Source organism: Mirounga angustirostris, unplaced genomic scaffold (genome assembly GCF_029215605.1).
Source record: "Mirounga angustirostris isolate CCGP_5_RB_7025 unplaced genomic scaffold, mMirAng1.0.hap1 SCAF_8, whole genome shotgun sequence".
In the NCBI taxonomy this organism is placed as follows: Eukaryota; Metazoa; Chordata; class Mammalia; order Carnivora; family Phocidae; genus Mirounga; species Mirounga angustirostris.
This window is the reverse complement of record NW_026991716.1, coordinates 90,387,244-90,398,774: the sequence shown is the minus strand read 5'-3', so window position 1 is coordinate 90,398,774 and position 11,531 is coordinate 90,387,244. Positions and strand designations below refer to the sequence as shown.

General features: G+C 39.8%; 1 pseudogene; it reads left to right on the top strand.

The window, feature by feature from the left end:
* Nucleotides 1-605: 605 nt before the first annotated feature.
* LOC123837057 (cofilin-1-like) lies at nt 606-5,872 on the top strand (annotated as a pseudogene).
* Nucleotides 5,873-11,531: the final 5,659 nt, after the last annotated feature.

Here is an 11,531-nt window from a genome sequence, read left to right as displayed (position 1 = left end):
TGGCAATGTCAGATTTTTTTTAAATGTACACATACTCTTTGATTCAACAATTCTAAGAATTTATTTTATGGATAATCTTGTTCATGTACATAAAGATATTTGTACAAGTATGTTCCCTGAAGTCTTGTTTGTTATAGAGAGAAACTGGAAATAATTTAAATGTCTATCAGTAAGGGGTTACAAATAAATTACAGCCATGAGTAGAATATTAAATAGTATTTACAAAGAATAAAATGGATTTATACATACTGATACATAAATGTTTCTGAAATATGTTAAGTGAAATAAAGTTATAGAAGAGTGATTAGTGTATAAATACAATATACGTGGGGCACTTCTACGCAAGACTGATTTCTGGGCCATGGATTACTGCTATATGTGGGAAAGTGTTGTAGGATGGGATGAAGACTTTTTCGTTATATAACCTTTTTTTCCTGTTTGTCAAAATCCCATGCCTGTGTTATTTTCTGTGTGATTCATGTAAAAAGAAACACTGGTCTCTTTAATCAAGGGAAGTAAGCATCAGTAATAGGTTTTATTGGATCTATAAAAATGGCATAGCAGTAGCAATAAGCAATATTTTCATAACCACAAAACTTAGTATTTTATAATGTGGTTAACTGAAAATAAGTCTCTCTCAGTCCTTCCAGCAGCAGTGGCAGTGGCCCTCCTCTCTTCTGGCTCTCCTTTGTTATCTCCGTTTCGCTTTCAGAAACATGGCCTCTGAAATGGCAGTCTCTGATTGCATTTTCAAGGTGTTCAGTGACATGAGGGTAAGTGCATAAGTCCTCAACACCAGAGGAGCTGAGAAGTGCAAGGAGGCAGTACTCCTCTGTCTAAGCCAGGACAAGAAGAAGATCCTACCTGGAGCAGGGCAAGGAGATCCTGGTAGGGGATGTGGGCCAGACTGTAGACCACCCCTGTGCCACCTTCGTCAAGAGGCTACCAGACAAGGCCTGCCACTGTGCCCTCTATGACACAACCTATGAGACCAAGGAGACCCAAGAAGGAAGACCTGGTGTTTATTTTCTGGGCACCTGAGTCCGCACCACTTAAGAGCAGAATGATCCATGCCAGCTCCAAGGACGCCATCATGAAGAGCTGATGGAGATCAAGTGTGAATTACAAGCAAACTGCTACGAGGAGTCAAGGACCGCTGCACCCTGGCAGAGAAGCTGGGGGGCAGTGCCATTATTTCCCTGGAGGGCAAGCCTTTGTGAGCCCCCTCCAGCCCCCTGCCTGGAGCATCTGGCAGCCCCAGACCTGCTCATCGGGGTTGCAGGCTGCCCCCTTCCTGTCAAACCCAAGGGGCTAGGGGGATCCCAGCAGGGGGAGGGCAATCCCTTCACCCCAGTTGACAAACGGCCCCCTGGTCCCCAGACCTTCCTCCTCCCTCCATCCCTGACGGTTCTAGCCTTCCCAAACCACTTTTGATCTGATTCCTCTTGGGTTGAAGCAGACCAAGTCCCCCCACCCTCCCCAGGCACCCCAGTTTGGTGGGGGGGGGCTGTATGTTTTTATGACACTCCAATTCCCCACCTGTTCCTTTTCCTATGCTGGTAACTTCTAACTTCAGTAGTGACTCTGTGCTTGTCTGTTTTGTTCTGTGCATAAATGGAATGTTGTGGAAATGACCCCTCCTTGCCCACTTGGTTCCCCTCCCCTTTCCCCCTGGTGGCAGCCACTCATGGAAGCAGGACCAGTAAGGGACCTTCAGTTTAAAAAAACCACACACACACACACACACAAAAAAAAAAAATCAAATAAGTCTAATTAAATTCTTGCAAAGTTAAAGGAATGCTCTTTTGCTCACAAAGCTCTATTTCCACATTGCCTGATAATTGGCACTATTTATAGCTCTCTAAAATTCTACTAATTAGAGATTTATTTGAATTTATACTTTTTTCTGATTTTTTTTTTTTAAATTTTAAAAAGATTCTATTTATGTATTTGAGAGAGAGCCTGAGAGCGAGCGAGCGAGCACGAGCAGGGTGAAAGGCCGAGGGAGAAGCAGACTCCCTGCTAAGCAAGGAGCCCGATGCAGGGCTCCATCCCAGGACCCTGGGACCATGACCTGAGCTGAAGGCAGACGCTTAACCAGACTGAGCCACCCAGGGCCCCCCCCCGCTTTTTTTTAAATGCTTATTTGATATGGGAAAATCTGGAAAGCATGGATTCATGTATTAACTGGGAAAAAGCCATAAATTACAAGCCTACTACCCAAAAGTTTTATTAGCTTCTAGTCTTAATGCATTTTTTCCATAATTGAGTTCATAAAGAACATAGCATTAAGTATCTTTTTTATTTATTCAGCGTTATATTTTGTATATTTCCTATGTCATTACAACTAACTTTTAAACATTTTTTTAAATTTTGGCATAATCTATTGCATGAACGTATCATTTATTTGAACATGTCTCTAAAGTTTTTAACAGATTTCTAATATTTTTCTTTTATAAGTAACAGATGGTCTCTTTCAACACTAGTTATAGTTTAAGAGTGGTAACATTTTCTGGGTTATTTGTTGAAATGTCTATCAATTGCTCCATGGTTGTAGAATTACCATTTGAAGGTTCAAGGAAGGGCTGTTGAAACTTAAGGTAGGTAGGACTGGACAGCATTGTTCCAGCAGCCCAATTAGAGCTGTGTGCCTTACCCGAGTGTAAAAAAGGTTAGAGGTAGAAGGGTGTGACAAAGGTAAATCAATTTTAATCATTGCTTACTTGAGTCTTCTTTCCAAGAGCAGGGGAGGAAACTCATCTACATGACACAAACCCCATTCTCAGGACCCAGAATTTGAGCGTTTAATATTGTTACATAGTCCAGCTATGTCAACATTTATACTCTCATGGCTAAACTACAAATCTAGCTTCCATTTACAAAGTTTTCCAAAAATGGACTTAAGCTTTTGGAATGTAACCCTTTCATCGATTGCAAAATGTATAACAGCTGCCTCTGTGAGTGGGTTTTTAGCTAAAAGTAAAATTTTGGCTATTTTCAGCACGATTTAGGCATATTAACATGTATTAGTAGTCACTGTTTTTCTCATATGAAACAAACTCCTCTGTCCCTGTGCACATCCACAGTGGTTAGGTAACAGAATTTACTTTTAAAGTTAACTAGTAACAAATCTCAATTTTACACTTTAGCTTAAGCTATTTTAATGTAGAGAGATTTCTGTTAGAATGTCCTTTGTGAAATTCTTAGGTCCTGGGTTATGGTTACTTGCCTACTGATCTGGTATAAATGGCACAAATGCATTTATTTCATTTATAATAAGTCCTCTCGTTTTACAGATGAGAAAATTGTGGAGATCAGAGAGGTGGTGACTTGCTTCAGGCTTCGGGGCTACTTTAGTACTAGAATTTAAAACCTAGGTTTTAGGATTCTTAGTCCACCAGTTTTTCTTTTACTCCATGCCGTCTCTTTATGACATAACTGCATTATAAAAAGACTCTCTTAGAAAAACACCTGCAGCCTATTAACAGTCATGTAAGACAAGCCTGTTGGGAAACTATAACTTAATAAGCTGATAGTTAAGGGTGATTAATAGGACTATATTTCTTCTCTCCCACTGTGCCACAATAAGCAAGGGTGGGTATTTTACCATCTCAAGATGAAAAAGAACAGCTGTATTGTCAGATCATAGATCATGGGTAGTCATTAAGTTTTATTATCTTTATAAAAATGTTCAATTTCAAGCACACTTGGTGCTTGGAAATATGTTATGAATCTAATGTTGCAATACCATTAAAACTATAAACTGAGAATATATTGACTATTAGTGTATGCTTGTGTGAATTGAATTAGCTTGAGTGAAATGGAGGGCGAGTCATCCTAGGTGAGTGCTGGATATACAGTTAGCAGAGACAACTTTCCGAATGAATTCAACAAATTCCCCTTAATTGTATTCAACACTGGTTTAGGGACTGGGTCACAGTCTTTACCCTCAAAGGAAATAAAATTCATTTGGGCAGATGGAAAGCATATTTTGAAACGGTGCAGTATAGCATATGATTAAGTGTAAAAACCAGCACAGAAATGTATTAGTGTAGGGGAAGAAGGGATTAACATAAACTGAATATCCAAGGAACTTCAAATATTTGGCCTGAATTATTAAATTGCTCTCTAGATTAGAAGAGAAATAAATTGATCACCCTGTTGACTGAACAAATGACTGAAAATCAAGTTAAAAATGATAAACTTAATAAGGCTAATGTGTAGCAGTCACTGCGTTCTCAGATTTTTTTTTTTTTTAAAGATTTTATTTATTTGACAGAGAGGGAATACAAGCAGGGACCTGAGCAGGGAGCCCGATGTGGGGCTCGATCCCAGGACTCTGGGATCATGACCTGAGCTGAAGGCAGATGCTTAACGACTGAGCCACCCAGGTGCCCCATGTTCTCAGATTTTTAATTAGTGAATTACTAGCTTGCTCAGTTCTAGATTCTGGTCATTCCTTGAGAATTCTGATCTAGTTTTCATAATTTGGAGACTATTATGTCCACATACCAACTATATTTGAAGATGGTCCTATATTTTTCTCGGCAGAGTGGCAATATCTGATTCTTTCTGAGAGCTTACTGGAAGAGTGGGGAGGAGTGCCTAACTTAAGGTGGTGCCTGTACAGTATTCTCTAATACAATATTTCTCTTTTCCTAATATCTAGGAATAGAGAAAAAAAGTAAAATTGATACTCAAATTCCAAAATTCCATATGAGTGGCCTACGTGACACCTTCACTTAAATATTTATTAAGAATCTGAAACCTTAAATATACCCAGAGAGGATCTCTTGTTTTTCCCACTGTCTCCCTGCCACCTGTCGCCCCATCCCAATCTTTCCTGTCTCAGCAAATGGGCACCACCATCTACTTCATTGCTCTTAGCTGAAGACCAAGAAGTCATCCTTTATTCTTTTCCCTTTTCTTATCTTCTACATCCAACCCATCACAACTCTTGTTGAGTTTACCTGTTCCGTATACTTTAGTCAGCTTCTATTGCCCTGGACGAGAGTGGTCTAACACAAAGGGAGGCAGTAGAGCAGACCTTGCCCGGATTTGAATTCTAGCTTTCCTACTATTAGCTGAGCTGAGCTGGGGAGGTGAGCTGAGCTTCAGATGTTAGAGTAGCTGATTAATGCAACAAGCCAAAAATGAAAGAGTTAAGCCTTTAATCACCTGCAGGGATGGTTATATATAAGAGTCTAAAATGAGAAGGCACTGACTCTGCCTCTTTTATTTCCCTCATGGAAAATCACACTAATCCAGGGTCAGGTGCATCAACACAGACATGGGAGATGTCCCACTCTTGTGGGAGCCTTGAACTGAAGGCTCTAGCAATTTTATGGACCCTGTGGTTGGGAGGGTGAAGGAGGTGGGTTAGGAGTGGAGAAGTCAAAGTGGAACCAACTGTTTTGAAGATGTCCCCCACTGCCCCTCAAAAGGAGGACTCAGCAGAAGCATCTGAAGGCGGCTTCTGCCCCAGGCCTCAGATAGACCCAGAAATGAAGGCACCAGGCTAGGAATGCAATTATATGAAGAGCATGACTGGGCAGGGGAGTCTTTGAGTTGTTGACTGCAATTGCCTTCAGAGACTGCAATGCCCTGGCTATGTGCCAAGTCTGGGTAGGGGCCTTTTTCCCATGAGGCCTGCCAGGTAAAGACTTTGTAATTGCCCATAGACACATCTGAAAAATCACACATAGGTTTTTGTGTGGTTTTTTTTTTTTTTAAGGTTTTTATTTACTTGACAGCATAAGCACAAGCAGGAGGAGGGTCAGAAGGAGATGGAGAAGCAGGATCCCCGCTGAGCAGGGAGCCTGATGCAGGGTTTGATCCCAGGACTCCGGGATCATAACCTGAGCTGAAGGCAGCCACTTAACCGACTGAGCCACCCACCCAGGCGTCCCTACACACATAGGTTTTTAACCAGGAGCCAGACTCCTCAGCCGTGTGAACTTGGGCAAGTTTCTTAACCATTCTCTGCTACAATTTATAAAGGAGATGTAGAATTATGAGAATCACATATTGTATGTTAGTTTTCTATTGCTGCTGTAACAAATTACCACAAATTTAGTAACCTAAAACCACAAACATTTACTGTCTTAACAGTTTTTGAGGTCAGAACATTATTGGAATAAGGGTGAAAAATCGTATGATTACATCAATAAATGCAGAAATAAGCACTTGATAAAGTTCAACTGTCCCCCCCCCTTTTAAGAGATTTTTATTTATTTATTTAGAGACAGCACGCAAGTGGAAGGAGGGGTGGGGGGAGAGGGATAGAGAGAATCTCGAGCAGACTCCATGCTGAGCATGGAGCCTGATGTGGGGCTCGATCTCACGACCCTGAGATCATGACCCAAACTGAAATCAAAGAGTCAGACGCCCAACCGACTGAGCCACCCAAGCACCCCAAAGTTCAATCCCTTTTGATAAAAACTGTCAAAATTCAAAATTTAGAAGAATTTCCTTGATTTGATAAAGACATTGTATACCAAAAATTCTACAGCAAGTATCATGTTAATGGGGAAAATTTGTTCTCATCAAGATCTGTCTCAAGACAGGAATACTCAATACTACTATTAATGTTTGACATAATACTGAAGGTTTGGCTAATGTTATGTAAAGAAAAGAATTAAAAGTTATCAGGATGGGAAAGAGAAAGTTACTTGCAGATATGATTGTGTACATAAGAAATAAGTGGATTGAACAGAACTATTAGATCTAATGGGAGATAAGAATGATAGTATTTGTCTTTATCAGCAATAATCAGAAAATTTAAGTGGAAATTAGATACTACCTACAATAGCTGCTAAAACTGTAAGATGTAGTCTCTCAAAAATGCAAAAAAATAATTTACAGATAAAACCTTAAAACCATTTAAAGACTATGGCCTGAGGGTGCAGAAAAACTTTTAAGACCCAAACAACTCAAATGAAGAATTGCTTGCTACAAAATTAAGAGGTTCTTTTATTTAAGGACATCATAGAGAAAGACAGATGACAGATTGGGAAAAGATATCCATTATGTCTAAGTCCAGCTTATATATTTCTTCTTATAATTCTTTTAAGTTTTGCTTTATATAGTTTCAAGCTATATTGTATAGAGTTGTTTGGAATTTTTATATCTGATGGTGAATTAACCTTTTCTCATTATGTAGTTTATCTCAATGCCTTTTGTCTTAAAAGTCCATTTTATCTGATATTAATATAGTAACATCAGCTTGATTTTGGTTATCTGCACTCTGTATATATTTTTTCATCTTTCTAATTTCAACTATTTGTTAACCTTATGTCATAGCATTCTTTTTAAAGCAACCTATAAGTGGATTTTATTTATTTTTACCCAATCTAATAATCTTTACTTTTAAAAACATTTATTTTTTCATTTAAATTTACATAATAATTCATATTTTTTATTTATATCCATGTGCTATCTCCTTCAGGAATTCCAATTTGACTTTTGTAGATGTCGATATTTCTATCACTTGTATATTTTTTATGCTATGTCTCTGTTCTGCATTATGCAAAATATTGATTCATCTTCCAGTTTATTCTTTCTTATGCTGTAGAGATGGTAACATCATTTATATCATTAGCAAGTCACAGAACTGAGACTCAAACCTCAGTCTGATGGCTTGATGTTTTGAGGTCTTCCTGATGCTGTAAATCTTTTTTTTTTAAGATTTTATTTATTTATTTGAGACAGAGAGAATGAGAGACAGAGAGCATGAGAGGGAGGAGGGTCAGAGGGAGAAGCAGACTCCCTGCCGAGCAGGGAGCCCGATGCGGGACTCGATCCCGGGACTCCAGGATCATGACCTGAGCCGAAGGCAGTCGCTTAACAAACTGAGCCACCCAGGCGCCCCCCTGATGCTATAAATCTTGTCTTTGGAGCTTTTGTTCTAGTGTTAGGATTACTAGGATAGTGTGGAATAGCATTGTTGAGAGTCTTGTCCCCAAATAGGGCAGCCCTGTCAGGTTCCCTCTGCTCCCCACAGCGAACCCTACCAAACTTAAAATAAGGAAACAGAATAGATGGGGAGGCAGCAATAATGAGTGGGATCTCATGGAACGCTGGGCTGAAAATTCTCCCTAAGTGATGGCACAGGTGTTCTTTGAGAATGACCTCCTCTTACAGTTGGAGGAGAACTTTAAGAGAAATAATGACACACAATTCAGAGGGCACTGAAAGAGTCACTTGGCTAGAAGATAAGCTTGGAAGAATAATATATAGTAATAGTAAGAATAGTAAGAATAATAGTAATATAATTGCTAATGTATATTGAACACTTACTATTTTCCACTATTGTAAGTGCTGTATGTATATTAATTTATTAAATTCTCATCACAACCCTGTGAAGTAGGTAACTGTTACTCTGATGAAAAATTGAGACAGGCGCCTGGGTGGCTCAGTCGTTACGCATCTGCCTTCGGCTCAGGTCATGATCCCAGGGTCCTGGGATCGAGTCCCACATCGGGCTCCCTGCTCGGCAAGAAGCCTGCTTCTCCCTCTCCCATTCCGCTTGCTTGTGTTCCTGCTCTCGCTGTCTCTCTCTCTGTGTCAAATAAATAAATAAATAAAATATTTAAAAAGAAAAAAGAAAAATTGAGGCAATTGGGGGTTGACTGACTTACCTGTGACCACACAGCTAGTAACTTGGGGAAACTGATTCTCCAACTTGTGCTCTAATTATTGTGTAGTAGTAATGATGAATTTGAAAAGACTTCCTGAATTATGATAAATTTCATTTACTTTCCTGACTTAAGGACAATAATGTGTATTTCCATCTCAGGCAGTATTTCAGCCTCGAAGAGTCTGACTGACCCTTCCATTCGAAAACACCCAAAATTGATGCATAATATTAAAAGGAAAAAACTTTTTAAAACATGCTAATAAGCTGGCAAGAAAGTGAGGAATACTGAGGTGGCTAAAGTCACATGAAAATGTGGACCCACTGGGATGGAGCCAGGCATCGGGCTCCCTGCTCAGCAGGGAGCCTGCTTCTCCCTCTCCCACTCCCCCTGCTTGTGTTCCTGCTTTCACTATCTCTCTCTGTCAAATAAATGAAATCTTTAAAAAAAAAAAAAGAAAATGTGGACCCAGTTTTTACTCTGATAATATTCAATGATCCTGTAGACCTTGATCTTTTAAATTTTAAATATAAATTTTAAGTTAAAATTATTTTATTTTTCATTTCTAGAAGTTCTATATGGTTCTTTTTCTGAGTCTTCCTTTTCATGTTTTAGTCTTTTGTTCCTTATTCGTATTTAAAATTCTCAGGCAAGTAGGCAAGTAGTTTATTGGGGAAGTGAACGCAGGGAACAGGAGTGTGAGATTGGAGAAAGGGAAACAAGGAAGGAGGGAAAGCCAATATAAGGATGCCGTATGGATTGATCTTCACTGTGGGCAACTGGGACTCAGTGCCATCAGCACCTTTTGAAGAGCTGGTATCTCAGAATTGTCCACTAAGAGAGTGAAAGATGAGAGCATTTATCCATTAGCTTTCATAGTCCATTGGTCAAAGGTTGCCCCAGGGAAGGCAGTCTTCCATACTTCCAGACATGTGTGCATGAGTGCCTAGAAGATTTCTGAATACATCCTAACTGACATCAGAGAAGCCCAGGGATAGGGAGCAAGAGATAAGTGGTACAGTTGAAGCAAAATACTACCAGGTTACACCTGTCATTCTCTATTGCATAATTGTACTATCTGGTGTCTTCTGGGGTCTAATTCTTATGATTATAGTTTCCAATGGCCCTATACTCATGGTCCTTTATGTATTTTGTGATACTCTGCTCTGAAATTTTATTCTTTGGTAGTTTGTGGGATTTCTTTGGGAATTGACTTTACAGTTGGCCCCTTTTGAGTGGGGTTGCTTTTGATTCTGCCAGGCATCTGAATGCATTACCAACCCAGTACAATTTTAAACCATATTCTTAACCTGAAGTTTCTTTGGCACCACTCTAGTGGTATAAATTTGGACGAGAAACACAAATAAAGGTCTGTGGTTATGAATCTTAGAGGAGAGATTTTTTTCTCCTCTACTAGCACCTGGGGATTGATAATTTTTTTTTTTTTTTTAAGATTTTATTTGAGAGAGAGAGATTGAGCATAAGCAGGGGGTGGGGGGAGGGGCAGATGGAGAAGCAGACTCCCCACTGAGTGGGGAGCCCGACTCGAGGCTCGATCCGAGGACCCAGAGATCATGACCTGAGCCAAAGGCAGACACTTAACTGACTGAGCCACCCAGATGCCCCAAGAAATCAGCTTTTCTTATTATCTCTAGTGTAGGAAGTAGATCTATGTATGGGTCACTGAAGTCTCCTATTAGACTCCCCACCTCAGTCAGGCCACTTGTGGTCTCCAGGCCCCATGATCCTATGAGAAATCAAAGATCAAGGTCTACAGGATCATTGAATATTATCAGAGTAAAAACTGGGTCCACATTTTCTTTTTTTTTTTTTTTAAAGATTTCATTTATTTGACAGAGAGAGATAGTGAAAGCAGGAACACAAGCAGGGGGAGTGGGAGAGGGAGAAGCAGGCTCCCTGCTGAGCAGGGAGCCCGATGCCTGGCTCCATCCCAGTGGGTCCACATTTTCATGTGACTTTAGCCACCTCAGTATTCCTCACTTTCTTGCCAGCTTATTAGCATGTTTTAAAAAGTTTTTTCCTTTTAATATTATGCATCAATTTTGGGTGTTTTCGAATGGAAGGGTCAGTCAGACTCTTCGAAGCTGAAATACTGCCTGAGATGGAAATACACATTATTGTCCTTAAGTCAGGAAAGTAAATGAAATTTATCATAATTCAGGAAGTCTTTTCAAATTCATCATTACTACTACACAATAATTAGAGCACAAGTTGGAGAATCAGTTTCCCCAAGTTACTAGCTGTGTGGTCACAGGTAAGTCAGTCAACCCCCAATTGCCTCAATTTTTCTTTTTTCTTTTTAAATATTTTATTTATTTATTTATTTGACACAGAGAGAGAGACAGCGAGAGCAGGAACACAAGCAAGCGGAATGGGAGAGGGAGAAGCAGGCTTCTTGCCGAGCAGGGAGCCCGATGTGGGACTCGATCCCAGGACCCTGGGATCATGACCTGAGCCGAAGGCAGATGCGTAACGACTGAGCCACCCAGGCGCCTGTCTCAATTTTTCATCAGAGTAACAGTTACCTACTTCACAGGGTTGTGATGAGAATTTAATAAATTAATATACATACAGCACTTACAATAGTGGAAAATAGTAAGTGTTCAATATACATTAGCAATTATATTACTATTATTCTTACTATTCTTACTATTACTATATATTATTCTTCCAAGCTTATCTTCTAGCCAAGTGACTCTTTCAGTGCCCTCTGAATTGTGTGTCATTATTTCTCTTAAAGTTCTCCTCCAACTGTAAGAGGAGGTCATTCTCAAAGAACACCTGTGCCATCACTTAGGGAAAATTTTCAGCCCAGCGTTCCATGAGATCCCACTCATTATTGCTGCCTCCCCATCTATTCTGTTTCCTTATTTT